The 19,228-nt window shown below is 39.4% G+C and overlaps 1 protein-coding gene across 6 annotated transcripts in view; it reads right to left on the minus strand.

The window, feature by feature from the left end:
* The window catches only part of si:ch211-264f5.8, a 198,374-nt gene extending 182,084 nt beyond the window's left edge, over window positions 1-16,290 (minus strand). For 4 of the 6 annotated variants that reach the window (XM_021468266.3, XM_017352396.4, XM_073931447.1 and 1 more), the window contains exons 1-3: window positions 15,965-16,290; window positions 15,662-15,711; window positions 7,570-9,057 (exon numbers count right to left, since the gene is read on the minus strand). The gene's annotated coding sequence lies outside the window, so the exon portion shown is untranslated. The remainder of the gene's footprint in view (window positions 1-7,569; window positions 9,058-15,661; window positions 15,712-15,964) is intronic. The other 2 variants (XM_073931445.1, XM_073931444.1) reach the window with 1 other exon arrangement.
* Between the last annotated feature and the right edge of the window lie 2,938 nt (window positions 16,291-19,228).

A 19,228-nucleotide genomic window follows, 5' to 3' on the forward strand; every position in this document is an offset into this window, starting at 1 on the left:
AGGCATAGGTCATAAATATGACCCAACACCAGTGGGATGTTACATTTTGTTTGTAAATTAAAAATCAAGTTAGTGTCAGGACCCAACGTCAGGCTGACATCAATGTCCAATGTCCAATGTTCAACCTAAAATCAACCAAATATCAACGTCTAATGACGTTGCAGCTTGACGTTGTGTGGACGTTACCACTATGACGTCTATCAGACGTTAGATTTTGGTTGCCATACCTGACGAATGAATGTCAGTATATGATGTCACTATGACGTTGGGTTTAGATGTTGGCTCGACGTTGGATTTTGGCCACTTTGCAACACAACCTAAAACAACCCGGGCTCATTGTGCAAACGTAGCCCCACGGACATTTCTGCGGACCACGAGATACGTCCCGGGAGGTACGTATTTGAGCGGTTTTTGTTTTTGCGGATCCGCGAGAGGCAGCTGTGCGCGCTTTTTTGCGTCTCGGGCACCTCTCGGGAGCGCGCCGTTCGCACCCGCGCCGTTCTCGCGCGAAAAGCCAACCCGTCGCCCTCCTCTTCCTCCTCCTTCCCTAAACCCGAGCGACGGTTTGCAAAAGCCGTCAAGAAAAAAAAAAAAAGCAAAAGCCCTCGTCTTCGATTTCGACCGCGTTTTCGGATCCCGCCGCGTTCTCGCCCTTATTTTTCGGATTCTGTTTTTCATCTTACCTGATTTCTGGAACCGCTGTTCCCCAGACTCGATCACGATCATCGTCCCCGCGGCCGGCTCCTCCTCTGGGGCCTCCGCTCCGCCGATACAACGCTGTGAGCTAAGCGGACAAACTGGTTGCATCGGGAAAGCCCTACACTCGGAGGCGAGCTGTTGGCCGGCGAGCGTGAAGAGGAGGAGCGGCGCCACACCGCCCCGCAGCGTTCGCTCGAAAAAAATAAACGCGGCCATACGTACCTCCAGCCACGTAAATCGCGGTCTCCAGAAACGTTGGCGGGGCTACGTTTTCAGAATGAGCTTGGGTTGACCTAAAATCAACCAAATATCAACGTATAATGATGTTACAGCTTGAAATTGTGTGGATGTTACCACTATGACGTTTATCAAACAGTGGATTTTGTTTGTCATACCTGATAAAATAATGTCAGTATTTGATGTCAATTTGACGTTGGTTTAAGATGTTGGCTTGACGTTGGATTTTTGTCACTTTCCAACACAACCAAAAATCAACCAAATATCAACGCCTAATGATGTTACAGCTAGACTATGTGTACGTTACCACTATGATGACTTTTAGACGTTGGATTTTGGTTATCATACCAGATGAAAAAATACCAGTAGTTGACGTTAATATGATGTTGGTTTAAGATGTTGACTCGACGTTAGATTTTGGTTACTTTCCAACACAACCTAAAATCAACCAAATATCAACGTCATTTGACATTGTAAATGGACGTCATGATCTGAATCAAACCTAATACTATTGTCTTATGATGTTGGGTGCCTGCTGGGAATGTACACTAGCAAAATAATATGAAAAATGTTGGAATTTGCACAGACTTTAAAAATCAAGAGAGATCCTTAAGCCCTCCCAATTGCAATGTTAAATTCTACAGGGACTGGAAAAACAGGCAGATGGAAAAAAAAGGCTTGAAGAATAGAGGGAATGGGGTCTGCAAAAGCAAATGACGAATCTGAAAGATGAGGCGAGGACAGGCAGCAGAAAAAACAAATGTCTCTGAGTCAGTTGAACGCTTTTCCAACAATACCAGAATACCTGACCAAAGAGCTCTACAAGGCTAAAAAGTCACAGAAATTAAACACATAATCATCCATCTTTCACTGACTTCTTTACACACCTTGGGTTTAGTCCAACCCTAGTTTGACTTCTGAAGTCCCTAGTATAATTCAAACAAAATTTCACCTAATCAAATCTCTTTTTGAGTTACCTTTGACTGTTCAAGAAAGCTCACAAAAGCTTACATCGTGTAGGAGTTCATTTTGCCTACCAAACACCTCTAAGCTACCATTGGTCTATGGTGATTAGGCAATCAAAGAGTGTGTTTTGAAACTTCACCTTCTTTGATGTGCATCGTATTCTGGTATATGAACAGTACAACTGCATCATGCCACATCTGATAAAATTCTAAACATTATTCCATTGAGTGTTTGACCAAGTCAAATAGAAAGCAATGTGGCGCACTGCAGTGGTGATTCTCATAGGAAAGGCTGTTTGCCAGATGTTTAAGAACTCTTCTTTCTCGGCTGTTATTTTTGTTGTGTTTAGCAGTACATTCAAGCAGTGTGACACATTTAAAACTCATGGATGTTAGGGTATGTTCGGAAAACAGTAAACCATCACTCAGACTTTTTGAACTTCGCCCTTAAATGAAAAACGATGAAGTATACTGGGGCCTTAACATTAGGTTTATGATCAAACTCAAATGAATTAAAATAGTTTTCATCACTTTGGACCAGTTCTCTGTACACAACATGCTCCACACAACAAGGTTTAAATTTAGCCTTTTGAATTTTATCTGCAGATCAGATAATCTTTTAATTTCTCTTAAAATCTGGTTGAAACAGAAGTTGCAGAGACTTTTATTTGAGTATGTTGATGTACTTCCCTTGTTGCAAACTAACGGTAAAACAGTAAAACTCCTTCAAACTCCAGATCCACCACTCCAATCGCAGAAGCACATGGTCAAACTTTGATTGAAGTGGATTAACTTGCACAGATTAATAATGGTTACCTAAAAAATAACAAGCCAGCAGGCACAGGATGTCAACATGTCGTCAGATTGACATTGTATCCCAATGCCGTGGGGAAATTCCATCTTGTTTGGAAATAAATAAAAAAAAAGGGTTGTCCAACGGTCAACCTAAAATCAACTAAATATCAACGTATAATGATGGTACACCTGCACATTGTGTGGACATTACGTCTATCTGACGTTGGATTTTGGTTGCCATACCTGACGAATATATGTCAGTATTTGACATCAATACGACGTTGGTGTCACTTTCCAATCCAACCTAAAATCAATCAAATATCAACATCATTTGACTTCATTATTGGACGTCAAAATAAAGTTGTCCTCAGATACTGGCTAGACATTGAATTTTATTCCCATGACGTCACAACCTAAATCTAACCTTATATTAACGTATTATGACGTTATGTGCTTGCTGGGAATGTACACTAGCAAGCTAAATAACAACAATTTGGGAATTTACAGAGACTTTAAACATCAAGAGAGATTTTTAAGCCATTCCAAGAGTTAGAAAAGTTGAATCGATTGTCTATTGGGACATTCCACGTTATCATGCATTTGTCTTTTGTGGATGATCATGCAGACTTCAATGAGTTTGTGACATTGTAATGATGCAATATTCTTGAAATCACAGATTTAGAACTACCAACTTCTTGACACAATGTTTCAGTCACTTGAGAATGGCTCAATATCTTGCAAAAACAGTGAAAACTGGAAGGTTAGACTGTGGTTTAACAGATAATTATTGAAACTACCATCAGCTGCCAGATTTACACCAATATCTGAGAGGATCTGAATGAGGATCTCTAATCTTGATTAGTGTTTCTTTTAAAATCTCTTAAATTTTCATACTGTGCTTCAGAATGTCTGGTATATATAAATATATATATATACAAATGTATTTCTGTCATTGAAACAGCAAACCTAATGAAGCCTTGATAATAGGATTATAACAATACACTCAACTCAGGTGTTAAATTTATGCCAATGTTTATGCAAATGTTGCCAGAATAAAAATATTTATTATTTAGACGCTGAAAATTACATAATTGTGTTAGACACTTGTGCTTGCACTCTGATCGCATGCAAATAAGCATTTTAAACTAGTAAAATCTAACATTTGGCATTCGCCTTTGATTTATTAAATTGTATGTTGGATGTTATATTCATAGTAAATTCACTACTATCAAACTCTGTAAATTCAAATAGTAAAATGTTCTCACAGAGTGTACTCTTTATATGAATGCAAGCATTTGCTGGATCTCTCACAGGCAAGCCGTGTGCACACAGACTCAATGCTCACTACTGTATGTCCAGCCTCTTTAAATTCAGTCTCCATTCTCTCATTCATGTTGTGCTCGTGCGTCACAGAAGCCTTCAGACTTCCTTGTTTTAGACAGTTTAAGTGTTTAGAAGTCACTGTGTTCTTTCAAAAGGGGATTAGACTGCTTTTTTACAATGCTTTTATGCAGTTTTTAAATTATTTTAAGCTCAGGGTTGCCACTTTAAGCCAAATATCAAACACCCCAACTTACAGACTAAAAATTTTAATTTCTATGACATCTAATAAAAGGAAACAGCTGGCGTTGTGCTTACACTCCAAAAATAATACTTTTGCTGCTTGTTCAAACTACTTATTTAAAATGAACTGAATCAACGCAATTCTTGAGACTTTTTTGAGACAACTTAATTGTTTTATGTTTTTACTTCAATTTACTTCAGTTAGTAACAAAATAAAATTAATTAAGTAAACAATCATTTTTGTTTGGAAAACATGCAGAAATTGGGAAACCTAACATTTTATAGTGAATATATTAATAATAAAATATTTAAATAACTTGTTAAAATAATAACATAACATTCAAAAATTGTTTTAGCTTGAATAATATTTTACATTGTTTTAATAGCTACTGTGAGAATTGGTTCCACACAATTGCTTCGTATTTTCCCAACTCAAACTGATTCAGTAAAAATTATTGTTTTTAAAAATTGAAGTGGATTGAACATAAAACAATTAAGTTGTCCCCAAAACAAAAACTCAAGAACAGTGTTTATTCAGCTTATTTTAAGTAGTTTAAACAAGCAGCAAAATATTTTTGAGTGTACAAAAACAAATAATTTATCTCAGATTATATATATATATATATATATATATATATATATATATATATATATATATATATATATATATATATATATATATATATATATATATATATACAGTATATAATCCTGATTCCTTGCTGTTTTTGTGACTACGAAATGCTTCCTCTTTCATATTTGACAGCTCGATATCAGTTTTAAAAACGTTTTATATAGTTTTTGTCATCTACTTCTTAACCCCTAAAATGGAAAAAATGATTGCTGCCTTACATTTTTTAGTTGAATCAAATGAATTTTTTCAGTCATCTCAACACACAACAATCAAACTAACAAAAAATATTAGGTTAAACTTTGTATAACCTAAGTTTAGTTGAAACATAACTGACTTATTAAATCAAACTAATAATAACTTGACTTCTAGTTGATCATTTGGTATCAGAAGTGGCTTAAATGTAAAGCAAAGGCCTCTAGATTACGTTTGTTTTACCAAAATAAAATATGATAATGTCTTGATTTTAAGTTATTTATTTAATTACTTAACTAATTATTTACTCAGACAAAAGTCTTGTCACTTAACATAAATAATGTACAATATATAATAAAAAGTCACGATGCAGTGGAAAAATAACTAATATTGAGTAAAATTTCATGATCTTGGAGGACTGCATCCATACATCTCTGCAATGACTCAAATAACTTATTAATAAAGTCATCTGGAATGACAAGGAAAGCAATCTTGCAGGACTCCCAGAGTTCATCGAGATTCTTTGAATTCATCTTCATTGCCTCTTACTTCATCTTACCCAAGACATGCTCAATAATGTTCATGTCTGGTGACTGGGTTGGCCAATCCTGGAGTACCTTAACCTTGGCTTTCAGGAACTTTGATGTGGAGGCTAAAGTATGAGAAGGAGCGCTATCCTGCTGAAGAATTCACCCTCTCCTGTGGTTTGTAATGTAATGGTCAGCACAAATATCTTGATACCTCAGGCTGTTGATGTTGCCATCCACTCGGCAGATCTCCCGCACACCCTCATACAGAATGTAACCCCAAAACATGATTTTTCCTTCACCAAAATTGACTGATTTCTGTGGGAATCTTAGGTCCTTATGGGCCCCAATAGGTTTTATGCAGTATTTGTGATGATTGAGATGCAGTTAACAGATGATTGATTAGAACAATCTACCTTTTGCCACCGAATGATCAATTAGAAGTCAAGTTATTATTTGTTGCTCTTACAACTGGGATCCACGACAAGACGTTTGTCAGGTAGTGTATTCCTTATACCTTTTCATATACCAAAATGCAATATATCAAATGTCCATTAGACATCATGAAAGCAAGTTTCTATAGGCAGAACAGCACAGATTACTACAGTATATCCAAATCTGAAAGCAACATACAGTTTGAAAGCAATATAACCTAGACCTGCCTTCATTAAGAGCAAAACAGATGTTGACCAGTAAGGCAGCCGCTGACCAGCCCAGTGCCAGAACTACAGACGGGAACACATGGCATTTTGGGAAAGAGCCCAATCTGACTGCGAAACTAGCAATACCTTTAACAACCCAAACACTTTCAACAGGAGGTCGACAACAGGTGCCATTCCACAGTCTGGACATGAGAATCAAGACATTTGCAAAGCGGATCCATCACTGAAATACTAAACCCCAAGCTTTAGAAATGATAAGAACAATGTAGGTGGTAAATGAATCACATCTCAAGCTCTATTTCTTGAACACCTCCACATGATTATTATTGTTCTTTCTCAACATATCATTTGTCATTCGAGATGTACATCCCCCCTAAACCGAAGCCCACCACACAAAACCTCCAGCTTTTTGGGTTTTGTTTGTCATGTTGGTGGTATCCTGCATGTCAGCATCATTTTTTATCTCCTAAAAGCTTATTACCATAAGGCAACCACCAAAAAAAAAAAACCTTCCAGTCATCCTCAAGCTCAAACAATTAACTGAAAAGGATGCTCAAACCTAATGTATTTCACACTCCATTCGATTAACTGTAAATAAAAGTGTATTATCGCAGCTCTGTGTTTTCCCGAGCAGAATATCAATATAGATTTTCAATTATTGGCCAGCCAGAAGTGAGGTCTAGACACTGATTGAGCAAGTGATGGGAAAAAAAGGCAGAGACAGAGACCACAGCTGTTCAATCTGGGGGGCAAAGCAGAAAAAAACAACAACACACAATCATTTCTCGCGCCTGTTGTCAGTCACATTTATTATGAATAGCTCTCGTAATACAGCTTATGAACCTCTCCCTGCATAAAAACTTTAAAGACGCATACATTAGAGTGACTTTTGACTACTTTATTAAAGAGGCGTAGCATGAAATGTATCTCCAATTAACGCGTCTAGATCCATTCATTAGCACACAGGCGCCCAGAAACTCTGAAACCACATCCGAAATGTGACACATGCGACGCAAAGCGCTCTACAAACACACTGTGTCTGCAGCAGAACATATATTTGCGTATTACGGGAAACACTCTTTGCATGAGTAGCCCGGCGCCGAAGCCTCTGCCATTAACCTTGACTCGCTTCTACGTTCAGCATAGCGTAAGCATCCAAGTTAAACACCCACCCGGCCGTACACACATAAACAGACGATAGATAAGCACAGTTGCACAGGGAATTGAACAACATATGGAGCCAAAGTCAAACACACGACTGCACACACAGACGGAGAGAAGCTGGAGGTACTCACAGAATGAAGCAGACGACACCGGGAGCTAATATCAAAGGATTGGCACGGATACAAGCTGGCTGCGTCCCGTCGGGAATGCTGACAAATTCCGGGGGAAGAAAAAAAAAGAGGAAGGAATATCCGAGGACACCTCTGAAACTGGATGGGGGACGGAAAGGGGGTCGTGGTGCTGGGCGAGAGGAAATCTCACGTTTTCTTAAGATCGGAGGTTAGGCTTTAGAAGATTTCCATCTCTTGTTCTCGTTGCCTGGCTCTCCGTTTGCCGAATGCTATCAGGTTCCTGATTTTGACTGGAGATACAACTGCATTTTGGCTAGGGGTGAGCAGGAGTACAGAAGAAAAATCAGACGGGAAGGCGAATCCAAAAAAAAATCCAGCGGAGATGAAATAACTCAATTCCCTCCTTTGCTCTCCCAGAGGCATGGAGAGGGGGATAAAAGCGGAGATGGAGTGACAAGATAAATACCTAAAACTGCAAAACTGAGAAGGCAACAGAACATTCTGTTTCAGCTAAAGGGGGGGAAAAAGATTCTCCCTTCTTTCCCTCCACCCTTTTTCAGTCACTGCAATCTCCCCCTTACAGTCTTAAGGGTCATCCGAAAGAAGAAGAAGAACAAAAAATCTCATTTTCAAGATGAAAAGGAGATGAAAATGGAAAAAGAAGCTTAGCTTATCAAAAGGTTGAAGTTAATGATGATCTGTGGCATCTGCCCCCTCCCTCCCCTTTCTCGCTTTCTTTGGTCTTGTTCTCCTTCTGTCGTTCAAGTCACCTGAATCTGAACAGTAAATTTTCTTTGTTAGCCCCTTGTCGATCCAAGGTTCACAGTTTCATCCGTTTTTCTCTCTCTTTCTGCACTGTAAAACTGTTGAACATCAGTGTAATAGCTGAGATCTAACACAAAACAATCCCAAAAGCTGTTTGTCCCTTCTGGACAAATACTAGCAGAAAAAAATAAATGATTGGTAGAAGGTCAGAATCTGATCCTGAGTGGTGGGGTGCTTTGAAGGATACCCCTGAAAAAAAAAATCCCACTTGAACCTCTAGTTCTCCATTTTCAGCTGCCTGCCAGGCAGGAAGTTCAATTATCTCCTGTTGAATGCTATCGCTTAGGATCTTCGCCGTGCAATATGAAATCAAAGGATCTTTGTGTGATTGGATGACACTTATTCCTTTGGCCCTTCGGGGTTCCTTTCCAACTTGAAGCACTTGATGGTTTCAGAGTAGTAAACGTCAAGTGATTTCAATATATATATATAAAAGAAAATCCTAATCAAGGAGATTTGTTCTTTCTTTTCAGCCCTACTTCCTCGGCAGATATCTTTAAGTCTCTGCGCTCTTGTCACCGGGCTTTCGTTGGCAGGAAAGTAGGTGCATTCTGAGCGTGTCTGGGGATGTATGGAAGAAGAACTTGCTGTCAGCAGGCAGGAGTGGTAAGACGCCTCAGGGGTGGAGAAATGGGCCTTTACGGAGCACAAGACAGCCTGGAGCTGGAAGAACAGACAATTAGGAACGTATAATTAAAGCAGCAAAAGACATAATGGTGTAATACAGTGGTGTAGACTGCGCTTTTTGCTTTCTGCGTTCCTTTTATCACATCATTGAACTCTACGGTGTCCTTGCACTGGCATTCCACCTCCCTACAGTGGGGGAAATAAGTATTGATAAGTATACAGTCCTGTTTTTATCCTGGGAATAACACTTCTAAAGGAGCTGATGACATGAGATTGATCCAGATTTTGGGAAAAACCCAAACAATAAGAATCAAACAAAACAAAAAAGTCTGAAAAATGAGTTATGTGTAATAACAATAGAATGACACAAGGAGAAAATACTGAACAGAATACCAAAATGTATTTAATACTTTATATAAAAGTTTTTTTTTGGTGATGGCAGTTTAAAGACACCTCTCATGGACAGAGTGTATAAATCTTGATGGATCTGAGAACTACTAAGACCCCGTTTACACTAATACGTTTTAGTTTTAAAACAGCGTTTTAGAATGAAGTGGATTTGCATCCAGACTGGCATTTTACCTTGCAAAACTTATGCAGTTTAAAACAAAAACAAAGTAGTGTAGTGTAAACGGGGGCTGAGAGATTTCAGCTGCTGTCTGGGCTTTCCATGCCTTTCTACACCTTCCTTTCTTAATGTGTTCAATACTTTTTCCCTGCATCATTTTATTTTATTATAAATTAACTGTAAACACATTGAGACATTGAAACACGTCACGCTTTGGCTCTCAGGTCCAATTTGATTAGTTTTGGCTCGGGGAAATGTATATAATTTGTGTTGGACTTGTGCAGGGCGTGATGAATGCTAATATGCTAAAATAAAGCATTACTTTTGAAGATGGTGTAACTTTAATCATCATTTTGTAATGTGTCGTCTTGGTATTTTAGTAAACGAAACCATTTAAAGTCTGCGTGAACCAGAAGTTGCTGAGCCTTTTAATTCATTCATTCATTCATTCATTTGAGTAACTTATTTACCAGGGGATACCATAGCGGATTGAACCGCCAACTATTCCAGCATATCAATAACTTTACCAGAGTGAAAAGACTTTAACAGAGTGTAAAAATCTTGATGGTTCTGAGAACTACTGTAAGATTTCAGCTGCTGTCTGGGCATTCCATGCCTTTCTACACCTCCCTTTCTTTATGTGTTCAATACTTTTCCCTTTGTCATTTAATTTCATTATTGATTAGTTTTGTTTTCTTTGTTTTATATGTTGTTTATCTGTTTTTACCAACACCCTGTGAAAATTTCAAGTCTACAGCAAAGAAAACAATGACATTTTCAATACTTATTTCCCCCACTGTGTACCTTTCGCAAGTCTTCTCCCTGCAGCAGTCATATTTTCCTGTCATTATTGAGCTAATATTTCAGCACAATCTTTCCTCTTATCCAACTCACACAAGCTTCAAGCACAATTTCCATTATAAATAATTCTAAAAAGTAATTACAGGCAATTGTCCTTTAGATGAAGTGAGAAGCCAATGCAAATGCTTTGAGCAGGGAACAATCACTGTGATTATATTTTCACCGAGTGAAGTGGTGTTACAAGCGACCGTATGTAAAATGCTCCACGGTAGATATTAGCGAAACACTGGCTGCTTCTATGCTCGACTGTTACGTAAGCCTGTTAGCAGTAGCTGGAATAAAAGAAAGAGGGGAAGCCGGTCAAGTGGCTGCCATGTGTCTAAATCTGTCAATCTACCAATCAACCGTGCTTTTTGAACATCGCAAGCTGATGCTTTTTTACATCATGGCATTAAAGTAGAGCGCTTCACACTGTAAACACATTAAGCCATTAAACCGCATTATGCTTTGGCTCTCAGGTCAAATTTCATTTGTTTTGGCTCGTGGAAACTAATATAATTTGTGTTGGACATGTACAAGGCGTGATTATTGGTATGTTGTGCTAATATAAAGCATTACTTTTAAAGATGGTGCTTTTTTATCATTTTGTAATGTGTCGTCTTGGTATTTTAGTAAAGGAAACCATTTAAGGTCTGCGTAAACTGGAAGTTAATGAGCCTTTCATTCATTTTCCTTCAGCTTAGTCCCTTATTTATTACAGGATGCCACAGCAGAATGAACCGCCAGCTATTCCAGCATGTATTTCATGTAGTGGATGCCATTCCAGTTACAACACAGTACTGGGAAATGAATTTTTTTTACACAAATTCTGTGGTGGTTGTGATGACAACTCAGAGATTTCAGCTGCTCTCTGGTCTTTCCATGCCTTTCTACACCTCCCTTTCTTCATGTGTTCAATACTTTTTCTTTGTCATTTAATTAAATTATTGATTAGTTTTGTTTGCTTTGATTTTTATATAGGTTTTTGTTGTTACCAACATCCTGTTAAAACTTTTAAGTAAACAGCACAGACTTTTACTTCAGTATTTTTTGTACTTCCAATTGAAACAGAATATTGAGTAGGGGTGAAGCTTGCTTTTTGCGCATCATTCACTTGTAGCAAAATAATGGTAAAAGCAGCTTGGTTAAGGATATTGTGGCTGAAGCCATCAAAATAACATCAGAGAAGGACCACCACTCCAAGCTCGAAAACAAATTTTCAGAATTTCAGGGGGGTGTTGGTTCAGCGTGGATTGCTAGGCGACCATCAACCATTTTCTCAGAGGTTGACAAAACATCGCTGTAACTCTGATACAAGTTTTACTTATGGAGAAATTTTAAAATCACTGCAGTGTTTGGGTGATCTGTGTTTGTGTGAAGTAATTAATCTACCAAAATGTGTATATTCCATACAAAGTATGAATCTACTCGGTCAGTTCTTATCTCGCAGTGCGCTCGTGGCATTCTGAAAGATGTTTTTAACTGGGTGTGCCTGAAAGGCGCAAGCGCCTCGCACAGCTTGTGCATGTCGCTCCCATTATGCGAGCCACAAGCCTCCAATGGAAATAACAAACTTGTATGTGATAGATAAGACGTGATTTATGAACATCCCCAAAAGCTGTCGTCATTTGCAATATTTGATCTTCTTCTTGCACAGATATGCTGAATTGGCCTGATTTGTTGACAAATGGGTTGCAAAACTATTCCTTGCCAGTTTGTAGGTCCTTCACTAGGTCTTTTCCCCTTCGTAAAAAAAACTTTCCAAAGACTTCTGTTTTTAATAGCTTGTGGATTAATTTTTGCAGTTCAAGAGAACGAGATGTAACCAAGAGAATACGCTCATTTTTCAAAATAAAAGACTCAGATAGTAAATAATACAGAAATAATTCATACAAAAAAAATTGTTAGGCCTGGTACCAGTTGATCTACGAACTGGTTCTGGTCTTCGGCCCACGGATTTGAGACCACTGCATTACCTAAATAAACACTGTAAATTAAAATTTCACACAAACTTTATATTTTGTGCACGTCAGAGCATTTGTCCTTGAAGCGCACATGCCATGTTTCAGATAAAGGTGCTTTTTTAATATTATCGAATTGTGCATGGAGCCAAACCAATTCTTTTTTTTGCCTACTCGAAGCCTTATTACACCATTTTCGAAGCTGTCATGGTAAATCAATAGGTCTGAGCCCTTAGCAGACATCAAACTCGGTACCTTCGGAACACATATTAACAAAGACTTCAGCAAAGGGCACTGAGGATCACATTCTGTACTTTTCTCTGTGTGATCTAATGCTTCCGCGAGCAAGTCAGAGCAACGTGCCAAGAAACCAACCGAAGGTGAGAGGTTGAAAACGAGATTCGTTTTTTTTTTCCTCTTGCACTTCTTGCGCTTTTTGCACAGTGAAACATAATTCGGGTCTGCTTTGTCATACTCTCTGTCTGAGATAGTGCCTCTGAAAAGGATTTACAACTCTGAAGATTTCCCTGATAAATCCAACTCTTTGCATCATCTAAGTTACACAGAGGTTAAGACAACAACGGTATTTCACTCTGATATCACGCAACTCTATTTCACGGCAATTTACGAATCATGTCAGCGGGTTCCTTTATACTGCCTTTCTCATCAATGTTTCTTTATATTTTGTCATCTTTCCCAGTTGTTTAGGAAAGGTAGAACTTGTATTTAAATTGTCAAGAGATCTTAATATTATTGTAGACTATTGGAACTCACAGGAAATTGTACTTGCATTTGCTCTTGTAATTATGCTCAAGACTTAATGGTAATCTAAAAAAGTGGTTAATGCAGAAAGCATAATTAAAATGGTATGCAAGTTATTTTTAGTAAACGAAAACAAACTATAGGTCAAAAATAAAAATCAAACAATGAAAAACTAGAACAAAGGAAAAAATAACTGAAATAAAAAATAATAATAAACCAAAATATTAATAGTTTTCAGAATTACTAAGGACTCGTTCAGTGACAGAAAGGTTGACCTGCGGCTGTTAATAGAATAACCTGTAGGTGGCGCTTATACAAACACATTTTCTTCATTTAACTAGATAAATTACTATGTAATAATCATATTACTTTTCAAGTAAAGTAGATAGAAATGTAGCTAAATAATTAATTATTCGAGTCATCTTAACTTACATTAATCAAATTGACAAAAAATAATACGTTAAACTTTGTATAACTTTTAAAAAAGTTGAAACCTCATTAACATTTTAAAATAAGCAACATAAAATTATTTGTCTTGACTTTTTGTCAGTTTTTTTTTTTACAGAAATTATCTTTAATGTTTAGTTAGTCTTAATTCTTCCTAATTTTTCACTTTTATTTGTGTAAATTTGTGTAGTGTTGTGTTCAGCGGCTGTCCAAACTCTTATTTAATTTTCATAACCAAGAGGTTTTCACAAGAGTTAGCCAAAACAAAACTTTCCTCTGGTCGACACTGGACGTGTTCAGTTAACTAAAACTGAAACTAAATATATATGTCACAAGGGGGGCGTGGCCGAGAGCTGTGGGAACTAAACGAGGCCAGTCACAAGTAATAATGAGCATCACCTGTTCGCGCACCGGCCTCGAGTCTCACGGAGGAGCGGAAGCACAGGAGAAGTGACGATAGAGGATGACGAGAGAGGACCTGGCCTGGACACTTCATGTTTTGTTTTGCGTTTAGTTTGCCGGCAGTCTTCGTAAGTAGCTGCTTGTTTTGTCATTATTAAAATTGTTTAATGTTTGTCGGTTTTCTGCCTTCTTCTTCCCAATGGCTAGAGAGGCATCAACATTGCTACAATTTAAAAACTCGAAATGTTTTTCTAAATAAAACTAACAAAACCATTCATTAAACCCTACTGAAAAAGACAGCTTAAACCAGTCTAGGCTTATTGGCTGGTTTTAGCTGGTTGACCAGGCTGGTTTTAGAGGGGTTTGGGCCATTTCCAGGCTGGTTTCCAGCCATTTCCAGCCTGGTCTCAGCTGGTCAGCCTGGAAGATGACCAGCTAAGACCAGTCTAGCCAAGCTGGGAGCCCAGCCAAAACCAGCTATGTCCAGCTTAAACCAGGCTGGTCAAGTTAGTTTTAGCTGGATTTAGCTGGTCATTTTCCAGCCTGACCAGCTAAGACCAGCCTGGAAATGGCCAAACCCCTCTAAAACCAGGCTGATCAACCAGCTAAAAACAGCCAACCGACCAAGGCAGGTTTAAGCTGGATTTTTCAGCAGGGAAAACAAACTAAAACTAAACAGAAATGGACTACAAATTGAAACTTGTTTCAAAATAAAATGATTTTGTTGTTGTTTTAACTCTAGAGCAGGGGTGTTCAAACTCGGTCCTGGAGGGCCGGTGTCCTGCATGGATTAGCTTAAAACTTCAACACTCCTGCCTGGAAGTTTCTAGTATACCTAGAGAGAGCTTGATTGGCTGGTTCGGGTGTGTTTAATTGGGATTAGAACTAAAATATGCATGAAACCAGCCCTCCAGGACTGAGTTAGGACATCCCTGCTCCAGAGAAAATGTAAGGTTGGTAAGGTTGGATATCTCTAAAAAAAAGAAAGAAAGTGTCCCCATTTAGTCTTTTTACTCTCTAATAGATACAAGTGAGATTATTAAAGAGATCCTGTGATGATTGTCTTTGCTTCCAAGTATGTGTATATACAGTATGCTAGCCTTGCTCTCAGGTGTTAAATTTAAATAACCTTCACACACACACACACACACACACACACTGAGAGCCAGCAAAAGCTCAGCATTGTGGATAAGCTGTCACAATCACCATCAATCTGCACACTCTCTGCCTGACCCATGAAATACAAGCAGGGTTCACCGGCAGACGCATATACTGCCGTGACCATATACACTAGAAGTGTGTGTGTTTGTGTGAAGCATGTGTGAAGGATGTGTTTGACCTGAGCGCGTTGGTTTAGGTTGAGCGCTTCTGTGACACAGACAGTTGTTAATGGCTGTTGAGGGATGGGCAGATGGGGAGCGATGGAGGGAGCAGAAGAGGGGGGACCGTGACAGATGAGAGAAAGAATGAAAGATGGAGAGAAAGAAAGAGTAGGTGGAGACGATGAAAGAGAATAAAATGGCTGATGGACAACAGTAAAAGGAGGATCTGGAAATAACGGGGCTGGGAGGGAGGGGGGGGGGTACGATTGCAGTCAACTCAATGCCTATAACCCAAACACACAGAGAAAAAAAGAACAAGAAAAGCAAGACACACTCACCTCATAGCTTTTTCTTCTTCTTCAGCTGTGATGCTGTTAAGTCTACTGCGCTATCAGAGAGAGAAAGACAGATTAAAGAATGCCAAGAAGACTAATACAATAACTGTGCAAAAAAAGGACGAGTTAAAGTGTCCGAGCGGCTCTCTGCATCACTCGCCGTGCATATGCATGAATGCAAAACGACTTGCTAATCGGAGTCCTGGTGAATTACACATGCGGTTATAAATCAACATGTCAGCATACATGCGCACACACACATACACACATGCACGCAGCGGCATGAACAGACTCCACAGGCGCTACCTCAGAGGACGCAAGCTCTCTCTCTCTCTCTCTCTCTCTCTCTCTCTCTCTCTATCCCCTCCTCCTCCTCTGTTCCCCCTCTCTCAGCCTCTTCTGCGGTTTCTGTTTATTCACCACAGATCATTTCCCAAGAGGATGCAATGGTGGGTTCTCTTCATTTTCTGCGTCCTTGCCATCCTTCGGTTTTCACGCCCCCCGTTCCAGTCCGGCAGAATTGAGCTTGCTGTAATTTCTGGCAGCTGGGCTAATGTGTAAACTGCATTCGTGCCCTCTCGTTCTCCCTCTCTCTCTCTCTCTCTCTCTCTCTTCAGTGCCTCTTCAGCACTGCCTCCAATCCAATCAGAAGCACATCTCTCTCTCTCTCTCTCTCTCTCTCTCTCTCTCTCTTTACACTCATTCCCACAAATTCTGTAAAGTAAACATCTGAATGTCAATTTATCCCAGTCATACTGGCGTCCTGAGCTTTCCCCTTTGTCAAAACACATGCGTTCAATGATCAAGGTGACACAGAACAGTTCAATTAATGGCGGGAATGAGAATTAGCACCTTCAAGTCCGAGGCCATGGTGCTCCACCGGAAAAAGGTGGTTTGCCATGTCCAGGTTGGAGGAAAGTCCTTACCCCTACGTGTCTTGGGGTTTTGTTCGCTAGTGAGGGAAGGATGGAATGTGAGATTGACAGGCGGATTGGAGCCCTGGCAGCAGTATTGAGGTCAATGTACTGGTCTGATGTAGTAAAGAAGCAGCTGAGCTGAATGGCAAAGCTCTCGATTTACCGGACAATCTACATTCCTACTCTCACCTATGGTCGTGAGCTTTGGGTCATGACCGGAAGGATTAGTTCTCGGATACAAGTGGCCGACATTAGTTTCCTTTGGAGGGTGGCAGGTCACACCCATATGGATAGGGTGAGGAGCTCTGTTACCCAGTAGGAGCTTTATGTAGAGCCACTGCTCCTCCACATCGAGAGAAGTCAGCTGAGGTGGCTCGGACGTCTGTTTCGGATGCCTCCTGGGGAGGTGTTCAAGGCAGGTCACACCGGTAGGAGGTCTCAAGGAAGACCCAGGACACGCTGGAGGGACTATATCTCTCGGCTGGGAAGGTAGAGGGAAGCGACCCGGCCCCGGAAAAGCGGTAGCAAATGAATGAATGAGTTAGTGAATGAGACTTTATAACACATTCATTATGGGAGCATGCGAGGGATCTGCAGAGTAAATGGCAACATCAACAGACTGGGGTATCAAGATATTTGCGCTGCCCATTATATTACAAACCACAGGAGAGGGTGAATTCTTCAGCAGGATAGCGCTGCTTCTTAAACTTCAGCCTCCACATCAAAGATCCTGAAAATGAAGCAGGTCAAGGTGCTCCAGGTGTGGCCATCCCAGTGACATTATTGAGCATTTCCGAGGTAAGATGAATGAGGAAGCATTGATGAATCAAAAGAATCTGGGACTCTGGGAGTCCTGCAAGAACGCTTTCTTTGCCATTCCAGATGACTTTATTAATGTTATTTGAGTTATTGCAGAGATGTATGGATGCAGTCCTCCAAGATCATGGGAGTCAGAGACAATATTAATTCTGTTTCCACTGCAGCATGACTTTATATTTTATACTGGACATTATTTCTGTTCAGTGACTAGACTTTTGTCTAAGCAAAGTCAGACCTTACTGTCCTAATTAAATCATTAAAAATCAAAGCATGATCATATTTTGTTTTGGTAAAATAAGTATAATCTAGAGGCCTTTGACTTTCATATAGGCCCCTTCTGATACCAAATGATCAACTAGAAGTCGAGTTATTATTTGTTGTTCCTAAAACTTGGATAGGCGACAAGACTTTTGCTGGGTAGTGTAGAAGACTTCTAGAGGTCTCCATAATCCTGGACCTGGCCATGTCCTGAGCAGATGCTGTGGTGGTCATGAAGAAAATTTCTAATCAGCCAATCACATTGCAGCAACTCAATGTATTTAGCCATGTAGACATGGTCAAGACGATTTGCTGCAGTTCAAACCGAGCATCAGAATGGGGAAGAAATGTGATTTGAGTGACTTTGAATGTGGCATGGATGTTGGTGCCAGATGAGCTGGTCTGAGTATTTCAGAAACTGCTGATCTTCTGGGATTTTCATGCACAACCATCTCTAGGGTTTACAGAGAATGGTCAGATAAAGAGATAATATCCAGTGTGCAGCTGCTTTTTTGTGCACAACTGGCTAGCTGATGCCACAGCCAACCTGAGTATTGTTTCTGACCATGTCCATTCCTTTATGACTTTCTGATGGCTACTTAACGCGCCATGTCATAAAGCATGAATCATTTTAGACTGGTTTCTTGAACATGACAATGAGTTCACTGTACTCAAATGGCCTCCACAGTCACCAGATCTCAATCCAATAGAGCACCTTTGGGATGTGGTGGAACCGGAGATTCGCATCATGGATGTGCAGCCGACAAATCTGCAGCAACTGCGTGATGCTATCATGTCAATATGGACCAAAATCTCAGGAATATTTCCAGTACCTTGTTGAATCTATGCCACGAAGGATTAAGGCAGTTCTGAAGCAAAAGGGGGTCCAAAACTGTACTAGCAAGGTGTACCTAATAAAGTGGCCGGTGAGTGTATATTCCCACTGCATTTTTTTTTTTCTGTTGACTTACCGATGAATAAAAATAATTGCACCGTTGCTGAATTAAAAAGGAATATTTTGCTGAACATGATTTCTAACAGAATCATTTTAGGATTTATATTCTCAATAATTCCCTTGGGGTTTAATTTCTGATGATGACCATTATGCATCAATTAAAACGTGTATTTACAACCTTAACCTTCACATATAGTGTATCAGCCATAATGCCGTGTTCCAGCGCATCTATTTGTAAATACAAATGACACAATATACCTACCGTATATATCTACCGTACTCTGAATGACATGAATGGAAGTCAATGGAGCCCAGAGTCAAGTGTGACCAAAGCTTTGCCCTGAAAATCACTTAGTCACACAGAAACATCAAGAATGTATACCAGCTTTTCATGGATGCATGCACAAACACATGCACGTAAATACCAAAGCAATATAAGCCATGAGGCGCTGCGTTACAGTAAATTTATCACAGAAGATGAGGATGTCTGTCACAACGTGAAACGAGTTTTAAGTTCCAATAGGTTAAAGCAACATTTATACTGAATTCAGCTGCCATTCAGCCACATGCATCACCTAATATAAAAAGCTTCGAATGTAGCTTATGTTTCATGAATATACA

Source organism: Danio rerio, chromosome 19 (genome assembly GCF_049306965.1).
Source record: "Danio rerio strain Tuebingen ecotype United States chromosome 19, GRCz12tu, whole genome shotgun sequence".
In the NCBI taxonomy this organism is placed as follows: Eukaryota; Metazoa; Chordata; class Actinopteri; order Cypriniformes; family Danionidae; genus Danio; species Danio rerio.